Source organism: Meleagris gallopavo, chromosome 16 (assembly GCF_000146605.3).
Source record: "Meleagris gallopavo isolate NT-WF06-2002-E0010 breed Aviagen turkey brand Nicholas breeding stock chromosome 16, Turkey_5.1, whole genome shotgun sequence".
Lineage (NCBI taxonomy): Eukaryota > Metazoa > Chordata > Aves > Galliformes > Phasianidae > Meleagris > Meleagris gallopavo.
Genome location: NC_015026.2, coordinates 9,540,347 through 9,551,253, shown reverse-complemented (window position 1 = coordinate 9,551,253; position 10,907 = coordinate 9,540,347).

Sequence of the window (10,907 nt, the reverse complement as noted above, 5' to 3'; positions counted from 1 at the left end):
AAAAAAAAAAAAAAAAGAAAAACCAAACTGCTGAGAACACCCACTTAGATGTATTAAAAGTAAACTACCATCATTGATCTCATCCCACTGCCATCTCCAATGCAGTCATCTCGATTCCCTTCTGTGCTGCTAATCAAGCTAAAATTAACTCCTCTCCTCCTGCTCACTGCACGTGCCAGCAGCAGCACAACCAACATGGGAAGAATTGATTATTCTTCAATGCTGGGGCATCTTCTGGGGACACAAATTCATTTCGAAGGGGTTTTGCTCTGACAGCAGATATCACAGATAAATATCAGAGATATTTATCTTGCCCTAGCATTCAGTTTTGAGCTGATTTATTTTAGATTCTAGTGTGATTTTTCAATGCAAAAAGAAAAGCAAAAGTAAAAACAACCCCCAACCCTATCAGATAACACCCGTTAAACAAAGCTAAGCACAGACCAATTGGCAGAATGACAGAAGCAGAAAAAAATCCTTCGCATTCTGAAGATATACATTCTTTAAATGTGCTTGACAGCGGCCGGGGTTATGCAATTAAAAACAAAAAAGAAAAACTGATGCATTGCACAGTGGCAAATTGGGTTATTTCACCCTCCCCTATTGTCCCACTGGGTTAACTCCAGGCGCGAAGGACAGCTTGTATGGCACAGGGCAGGACAGCAGCTATTTATGTTCTGCTGTCACATCCCCATCCCACCGCCATCCTTCACGTGGTGCTCACAAACCCTCTGCCATCAGGCTTCCATGCCAGACACTACATCAGGCCTCGGATCAGGAGCGAGTTGTGCTTTCCAAGGTCTCGGAGGCATTCTTGTAGGAATATTGAGCCCTCACCGAGTCCCCCAGACCCATAGCACAGCTCCCAGCCCTGATGGCTGAGGACACCCGCATGCAGCACAGGGCAGCTGTGGGCCCCCAGAGTGGGGTTGCTGTTGGTGAGCACCCAGACTGACAGCGGTTGGTTTTCTGGAGACGTTACAGCCACGGCAAGCACCCTGCAGCACATGTTCACCCACGCACTGTTTCTGCTACTCCCCATTCATCATGGGCTGTTTTCCCCATCCACGACAGCCCTGAAGGTAAGAGGAGTCTGGCTTCAATTGTACCACATCAGAGACCACAAGAAGTGACTCAGCAGAGCATGGCCACTACCAGCATCTCTCACTTCTTCCTTGCTTCTGTGAAACTGGAGAGCCCTTCTGAGCAGCCTTCCAACCCTGATCTTGGTTAAAATTGAAAAGGTCAATATTCACTATTTTCCTCCTTCGCTCATTTTGGCAGAAACACTCAACTAAGTACGTTTCTCCCCCAATCATAAACCACAATTAACACCTACCCCCGCGCCAAAAAAAGCCCCACCTGCACCCACGCTCGGGGAACTTCCCCCAGCAGCCTCTACAAAAAGTTCTGATTTCAATAAGTAGCAATCATGGAGCTAAACATGCAGTGACACATGGAACAGGCAGCAGTGCCAAGGCTGGACCCTGCAGCCCTGCCGTTATTCATTTCCATACCTAACCCAACACCAAGCATCTTAAGGCTTGGCTCAATGCTGGGGAATTTCCAGCTTGCCACAGAAATGTGGCCACACGCAGCTCTGTCCTAACCCATTTTCCTACTTTCCAGCTTCTTCTTTATTACTATACGAATTCAAGTATTTCTATACCCTAGAGAAGGAGAAATCGGCCACCTGAAACGATCAGGGCACTAGATCTCTTAATAACCATCAGGGAAAGAGGCACTTGTTTCAGCATCTTTGTTGGATCCACTACAGCAGTTTGATTCTCAAGTAAATCTCATTTGCAATGCCATCAACTCACTTCTAATGGGCCATTCATCACGGAGGGCTCTCCTTCAAGCAGCCAGCTGGTCTCCTTGAAAGGTCTCCCAAGCCACCGAGGAGACTTGCTTCCAAAGCTAAGAGCTACCTACAAATGCATTAGCCAAGGCTGTGCAACACAAAGTAACCTCCGTAAAGCTCAAAGATCTTAATTCCCACACATATATTCCAGAAAAAAACTTGTGTGGGATGCTGCTAACCTTTGAATTCAATCAGACTCTGAGAGGGCTTAACACAGAGCGTGACTGTGATGTATTTTCCTTCGAGGCTGGTTCAGCTCATTTAGAAAGTGATTTGGAGGGAGCCAATGTACTATTTATGTACATTATAAAAAACGACCCATATGGACTCAGACTTTGCAGAATGCTCGCTCCAGTCTGTTCCACTCCCTCTGAAGACATTTCACAACACATTCAATGCCCAGCAGAGGAAGCCAGGATCAGCGTTTTAAAAGCTGCTCTGAGGGTAATTTAGATGTTTTAAAAGCTGGCATCTTTTGGACTCGGAGCCAAAGGAGCATCTGGGGCGACACAGAGCATCTCTCACATGTGTCTACAAAGTGACACCCACCTGCAGTCTCCGTGATGCTGACATTGAAACTGAAGGTTAGAAGAGGATCCCAAGCACAATTTGGTACGACAAAGTCTTCCTATTAAAGAAGCAGGAAAGAAATTCATCTTGCTGTGATTTCATCCTAAGGCAAAGGTGCACCACACTGCCTTGGGACAGGCACCCAGCAGGACATGGTTGAGATGGCAAACATATTAAAATAATTCCCAAAATTCAAGTATTTTAAATCCTACCAGAACATATGAATGTGCTGAGGAGTTTCTTCCATGCAAAGAGCTTCACCAAGTAAAGTGACAATGTCACATACACAGTGACAGTCCACATGCCAGCTGCCTCCACAATGGTGCCATTACCTCAAAATTAGGACATTTCTGAGAGTTAATTTCCCATATTGCTGGCACACTCTAATGTCCCTACCTCCTTCACTTCCATACAGCATACAGACCTAGGGAAACATTTCAGTCCGGTGCACGCATCCTACCTCAGACTTGGAATCACTGTGCAAGAAAGAAATGTTTCCCAGGTTCATTCTGAGGGTTAGCTTGCAGCAAATTGCTGACCTGAGACACGCTGGTGTAAACAGCCCACGTGCAAGTCCAGACTAAGTGACTGCACCTACTTCTAACAGCTGGTTTGCATACACACCTCGTTTATAAAAAAAACACATTAGCAATATTTTTATTGAACCAGTGCTCATAAGGAATATTCTCCTAAGACCTCCTACACTTGAAGGAAACATTAGTGCTTGCCTTAATATTCCAATCAGAAGAGCATTAGCAGCACAGCTTGCGTTAGCCTTTTGACTTCCTCTGCAGGCATTACCTGGGCAAAGACAGCTTCATTATGGCTTGCCTCACTTTGCTGAGCTGATAGCTCCACAGCCAAAGGGACAGGACAGAAGGTGGCAAAGCCACCCAATTGCCTGCCTTGTTGACAGCCAACACCCCTGTACACATGGCAGGCAGGCAGCCAACCCAAGGGACAGCATCTTATGCAAGCCATGAAATCATCCAAAAAAAAAAGAAAAAAAAGAAAAAAAAAATCAATAACTACTGAGCAGTTGGCATATCTCCCACACCAAGAGCTGACACGTTAGTTTGGGCTATACCTCAAACTGAACATGAAAAGCAAAGCCATTCCTGGTCTACCCATCGGGTGGAAGCCAGATTTGCCTTGTATGTCTTGTCCTTTCCTCCTCCCACACGCTCCAGAGTTGGTGCATTTCACAGCCCATGGTTCTTATGCCCCGGAGAGAGGAAAGGCCTTCGGTTGCTCAAGAGCAATTCCTTCAGCAAGTGCACGAACTGGCTCTGCAGGGAGTCCAGTCGTGCTCACTGGTGGCTTCTGTACGTGGCCTTAAGGGAGACGGAAGATTAAACCAGTTTGTGCGGGAAGACTTCCCAAGCCTCTCTTCAAAGCCACACAAAGCAGGAAAAAAAAGGCCTTAGCTACAATGTTGTATTTCAGGGGAGGGGAAGGATGCCTTTTCCATTGTGCCTATGGCGCTCTGGAGGCTTATTTTGTCTTTTCGCTCTGTTCTAGAAGATGGAGTGGATTTTTACCTGTACATGGAAAGATAGAGACTTATACACTGTTTCAAGAGTGTTCTAGCAAGCGATAACGATGTGCTTTCTTCCATCTATCCTCCTATTCTAATCACCCAGCATGTATAACAACCAAAGCCTGTCCATCTTCGCTCCCTCTGCTAAGGTAGAATTCCCAGCTCATTTCTGCTTTCTCTCTCCCCAGCTGTCAACATGTCATCAGGCAGCAGGAAAATTACTTACCCAGGATGCTGAAAGGAGGGAGAAAAACACTGAAACAAATTGAAGCCCACACATACACAACAAGTGACAGCCCAAGAAATTAAGCTCCTTTTTGAACTCCTAAAAATAGACTGGGAAGGGAGAGAAGGGACTATCAATCAAATCTTACTTAGAGTTGCTGAATATTCAAAGAACAGGCTTCTAACAGAGTGCTCTCTCAAGATTACTTGAAATTTTCATGATAAAAAATGCACGAGGACAAGAAGGAAGGAGTAGAATGAGGAGCAAAATACACAAGACAGAAGTGGATACAGAGTATTAATTAGGCCATTAAGGCCCTTAAATGTTTTACTGTCCAATAAAATATGCATTTCATAAAAATTAAGTGTCATGCAAAAGCAATGCACACATGAATTTTATTGAGCTGCTCTAAAGGAACCGAAGATGTAAATCACCAGCAGGAAACATCTATGGACAAGAGCGAGCAGACATTAACTGCATCTGCATTAGAAAACAAAGGAATAACAGTTTCTTTCCAGCTGTATATTCTTTAGCTATGGGATAGTGGTGCTGCACCTACCGACAAGCAACCTGCAGTACACTGCAGTGGGAAGAGTTACAAAGACTTGAAAAAAGCCATTCCATGGTTAATACTGGATTATTCACTGGAATGAGCAAATGCATTTAGACTGTACAGTAATTTGCACTCACAATTAGTCAATTAACCAAATAATCTGGAAGTACGTTAAGATGTCTTTTCACAGCCCACATTTAGAAGACAAAATGCTGCTTCAGCCTCTTCACCTTACAGATGGGCACAAAATATCCCCTCAAAGGATCCTTTCTTCCCCAGACCCTCACCTCCCCTGTTTCTCAGGGTGGATCTGCACTCTGCTGTACCAGAACTGTGACATCTGACCTAAATCTCCCCTGGTTTAGTTTAAAACCATTGCTTAGTTGTCCATCACTATCAGGCCATGTAAGAAGTTGCTCTGCTGCTGTTTATCAGCTCCCTTTAGGCATAGGAAGGCTGCAACGAGGTCTCCTCGAAGCCTTCTCTTCCCCAGGCTGCACACCCCCAGCTCTCAGCCTGTCCCCACTGCAGAGGTGCTCCAACCTCTGAGCATCTCCATGCTCTCCTCTGCACCCACCCCACCAGCCCCATGATGTCCTTGTGCTGGAGGCCCCACAGTGGCTTTTTGGGCACCCAACAACCTCCATCCTCAGTGCACACCAACACTCCAGCTGCATGAACTTCAGGCCATGGCAGACAGCAGCCACTGTTGCACAGTCATAAGCCTTTATTTGTATGGCATAAGCGGTGAATTCAAGTAGTTTCCTGTTCTTTACCAACATCCTGTTGCCACATCTACTCCTCCAGGAAACTGCAACACCGAGCAAGAGAATTTGGCATCCCACAGAACAGCCCCGATGACAAACGGCAATCAGAGCAGTTGCTAAGAGCTTTCTTGCAAAGAACACAACCACATCAATCCGGTTGTCATTTATACACTTGGTTATTCTGCAGAAGACCGTGTGGCCCATCTTCTGAAAGAAAACAAAATAGATGTTCTTTTGATCACAACGCACATGATTTGTTACCTCAAGTCAAAACCGGAACTCTGCAGCGAGGACGTTCACCCCAAAATAACCGAGATGTGAATTACTACAGATCTCATGATTTTTCTTCCAGTTTCTGTAAAAGCAAAACCTCTCAGACTCATTCATCCCCTGGAGTTCTATATACAGCAACAGCGCTCACTGGAAGAATCCCGCAGTCAGCTGAGCATGCATGTCATGACCAAGAGGCTGTTAGCACAACGTTTCCCCCAGCACAACGTGAATCCACATTTAAGCCATCAGAGCTGAGGCTCTGCACAAGAATGCAGAAGACAAGCGTGGCACGTTCTGCTCAGATCCATCTTTTCATAGTCAACACGTCAGCTAAGCTGAACTGAGCTTGGTTTAAAGGAATACATAAGGGAGCTATGCAGTGAGCTTTGCATAGCGCTGGTTTATATTCACAGCCCGACTTACAGCACTGCTATTTTTGAATCAACAAATCGAGCGCCGGTTTCATGTAAGGAGAAGCTTTCCTTAAACGTTTAACATAAGCCGTGACAAATTGAGTTGCGTAGCTAAGAGTTATTGCTCGACATAAATTCCATAATTAAAATAAAGTAAGCCTTTATCGCAGTCTTGCTGTGCAACAAAAAACCCATTCAGGTCTTTGAAATCAGAGCATGAAAAAGGTAAGATAAAGAACTAAGATAGCAAACCTTTAAAGAGTTCCTAGCAGGAGTAAAACCACCATCCACCACAGCTGCAGCACAGCAAATGATGCACTTTGAACAAAGAACCACCACCACGCTGCAAACACGGATTATGCAATGTTTAAGAAGTAGAACTACACGAGGAGCTCTCGGACTGCTTCAGAAACAACGGCACAGTGCTCGTGGTTATGTGGTCAGAGCAGTTCCTGGGCACACACTGCGACGGCATCGGCCTCACTGCAAGAACGGGGGCTGAGCAGCTTGTGAGCTCATCAAACACTGCGTACATCTCCACTTTCCTGGAGTCTGGCAGCTTTTCTGTTAAGCTGCGCCCTGAGCTACCGGCCAGCACTGCCCAACCTCCCTGAGGAAGGGAACCGAGCGCCGCTGAGCTCAGCTCTCCATTGCTGCCCCAGGACGACGTGAGCTGTGCACTGCCACAGAGATGAACACGCATAGGATTCCTCCAGATCAGCACCCTCAGATGTGCTCTGAGCACTGGACTATTTATTTATGCCAAGTGTTAGTACCTAGGAAAATCCCTTTATAAATAAGGCAGCATGTTCATAATGAAATGTCACACGTACATTACATTGCCAGTTCATAACAGGGCCTATACACAGATATATATATATATATATATATATAAAACTCCATAGTTTAACTCCACATAGCCACACATCTCCTTTCCATGCATTCTACACTTTAAGAACTACTCCATTCATTGCTTCCATTTCCTAAATCCCAAGAAGAACTTCAGGCTTAACAACTTTTTAACGCTTGTAAATCTCGCACTGAAAATATCAATTTACACTGAAAAAAAGAAAGTTTCAGCTCCATTAATAGTTCTACTGCAAAGCCACAGAACAGGCACAAAGGCCACAAGCAAATATCCCATGAAATATTCACAGGCAAGCACCATTTTCCAGCCATTGAGCCCCCAGTTCAGAAAGCTCGAGTGCCATTATCAGGCTACGCTCAATCAACATTTGCAGTTTTTAGTCAATAGGACTTTTGTACTTAGGAGCATTTGAAAACCTGACCCGTAGCTGCTTAAAATTCAGGTTAGCAAGCTCAGCTTCCAGCTTCTGTCTCAGATCCCTCACTTCCAGGGGTGGAAAATGCTTAGTTTAATTATTGGAAGTCTCCAGCTCGTTACTGTTGCTTCTAAAAACCGAGTTCATTCTGAAGATTGCAAAGAAAAGATTAAAAACCCTGTGTTGAAATGATGCTGTAAACACTTGATTACATAGCAAGTCTGAAGCAATTATTGTCTTAAATGGGAATAATTACTTCGGGTAATGACTCCCACATTATCTTCAGCTTTAACTTGTATCGATAGTTTCAAAAAAAGACCACAGCACATCCTACCAAAAGTCCGGAGGTTTCTACTACAAGCCGAGATATTTCTCCCCAGATTTCCACTAGCATAGCTAAGAACAGCTTCTAGCAATCCTTAATTTTATTTAAGCACTTAATGTAAGTGCCTCTATGATTTCATCTTGATTTATCTGAACGCTTGCTGCAGTGCGACACTCGCGTTAATTAAACAGATTAAGGGGCATTCAGCTGCACTGCGGCCCTCCGCTTTTCCACCCACTTTGTTTCTAACTGTCATTAACCTCGAGGAAATGCCCTCCTTGTTGGTCATTACTGCTTAATTATACTCCACAGTTATGTCATCACATCTGTGAAATATAATCTTCCATAACACAGCTGTGAAAGGCGATCCGCCCGGCCGGCGGTGAGATTCTGCTCAGAGCAGATGACAGAACGCATGATGGAGATGGAGGGAGCGGTGCAGAGCTCCTCTCCAAGGCCCTTGGTTCAGAACAGGGCTGCTGTTTTGGGAGGCACGGAGAACCTTCAGAATGAAACACCTCCAACTCATCCTATTCCTCCCATCCCCGCCCCTCCCAGCAAAGCCTTCTGTAGGTTTGAGGGATGTTTGCTTCCAAACTCAGAAGAGGGTTTATAGCACACAAGTTTTGTAAGAGTGAAATGAGAGGAAACCTCAGAAATGGAATACGTGAGTCCAGGATTTATGTTATAGCATGAATACATGTGGAAGATGCTTTTTTTTCCTGGAACCCTTTGCTTCCACTCATGATTGGTCTCGATGATCTCTAGAGGTCCCTTCCAACCCCTACAATTCTGTGATTTCATGATGCACAATCACTCCTTTGCTTGCAATAGCAGAATACAGCAGCGACTGCACTGACACAAAGGAAATAGGACTTGGCAGATTTTTTGCTATCCTTTACAAACAACAGATAGCAAAAAGAAAAGGGATGGCTATTCAAACGAGCAGCTCTAAGAGATTACCATCACAAGGGCCTCCATCTAAATCATCAAATGGAGCAGCCATTAATTTCTAAAACTTAATACCAAGCATACATGATGATGTGGCTGTACCAAACAGGGCTGTGATGTTACCACAAAATAGTACTCAGGAAAAAAAAAGTACAGCTGGAATTGTAAAGTCTGTGTACTAAGACTTATTTCTACTTTCCCCCCCCACTCTCATATTTTGGCAATATTAGCTGGCTAGCAACAAGCACACAAACTGCTCTGCAGAAGAGAAATGGCACTGAGTGGTGCTTTGTTTGCTCACTCAGTGGGCGCGTGTGGGGCTCAGGGTGCAACGGGGAAGGGAGCTGGCTGATGTTCCACGCCTGGGGACAAAAGCAGGCAGAAAAAGCCTCACTCAATTCTGTGCTTCAACAGGACTTTTTTTTTTTCTTTTTTTTTTTTCTCCTTGTCTGAGTTACAAACCGTTGCCTGGCCAGGAGAAGGCAAGGAGTTGTTTACCTGCTTGAAGTAAGGGGGCAAATTCCTTTAGATCGGTGCAAAACATTTTTCTGCTCCAGAACTCAGAAAGGGAGGAGCACACCAAGTTTGTTTATATAGAGGCAAAGAGGATGCCTTACTGTGCAGAGCTCATAACTGCATTAAACACTTCCCTGCACAGTGAAGGAGAAGGAAAATTGCTGTTCCCACTCAAGAAGTCAAGGGCAAATGGAAGAGGGGGGTGTACAGGCAACCAACTCCCTGCTTGAGAGGGAGCACAATGCTTATGATTAACCAAGTGAAGAAATAGGACGGCAGGGAGGGGAGAGCTTGCACAAATAAACCCAGAACCAGAGGGAGCGACGCAACAGAGCTGCCCTGGGCTTTGGGTGGTCTTGTTTTACAAAGCAAGATTAATTAAACTGACACTGAAGGACATCTCTTTCGGAAAATGAAACACGTTACAAACTAAAATACCTCGGAGAGCGAGTAACTAGGGAGTTATAACCAAATTACTAAGTACAAAATGAAGCAGCCTGCAGAGGAAATGAGTAATTAAAAAACCCTCCTCTGAGCAACAGGCTGGCTTGAGAGGGATAACTGCAGGACCCTTGTGCTGGAGGTGTGCGGTACCAGAGCCAAGTGCTGCTGGATGGAAACAGATGTTTCATACAAACAGCCAACAGCGTTGTAGAACACAATAAAACATTACCCCTGCCCTTATAGAGTGCATCAGCCACAGCCTGCCCAGCGTGGCCTGAAGGATGCATGCAGGAATTACATCACCCACTGCCACCACACTGCCACCTCCGGGGCGAAGCTCTGCAGTAGTTGGACAGTGCTCAGCAACCATAAACAATATTTTCAGAGGAAGAATACGATTAAGGGCGACCTCATCATTCTTTCTGGGCCTTCCCCAAACAAGAAAGATTATTTAAAATAGAAAGATGTCCCTGCAGCCTTCGGCGTTTTGTGAGTGGAGCAGAAGTACCCAGGGCACTGCTCTGCAGGGGTCCTGGTAGGCAGCACCACCTCTGCTCCATAGAGACCCAACACACAACTGGCCAACCCTAAAACATGCACTCAGACAAAAGCGGTTCTTCAACTTTTTCCACTAAAACTTTTCCAAGGAAGACAAACCCTGGGTGGAGCAAGCTTCGGCCCGCTGGGGAAAGCCTTCCTTCTCATTCATCTTCTGGGAATCCCTGAAGGGCCACCAGTTGGACACCAGCCTGTTGGCAGCAGTGTGGGGAGAAGCAGCACAGAGGAGGAGCACCCCATGGTGAGGAGCTCACGTTTCTTCCCCATATGTGGCTCAACCAGCCGCTAACCCAGCCCTGCTAACACCCCCTGTTACGGTCACGGGCGGCTGGAAGGCAACATCCCCTGCAGACATTGAGGTGGATCCGCTGCCTTCAGCGAGCAGAACCCCCTCCTGACCACCACCGCAGCCCTCCAGCAGACACACGCAGCCACCCTTCTGCCACCTCCAAGCCAGACATCCCTCAATTCTCCTCCGCGGGCCGGGGGAGGCCTCAAAGCCCCGTCCTCAACAGCGGCCCCTCAGAGGGAGGAACCACCGTCGCTCCCTTCTCAGCTCTCCGCGGACTCTCGCCGTCCCTCTCAGTCCCTCCCCCGGCCCAAAGCCCCGCAGTGCCGCCGCCC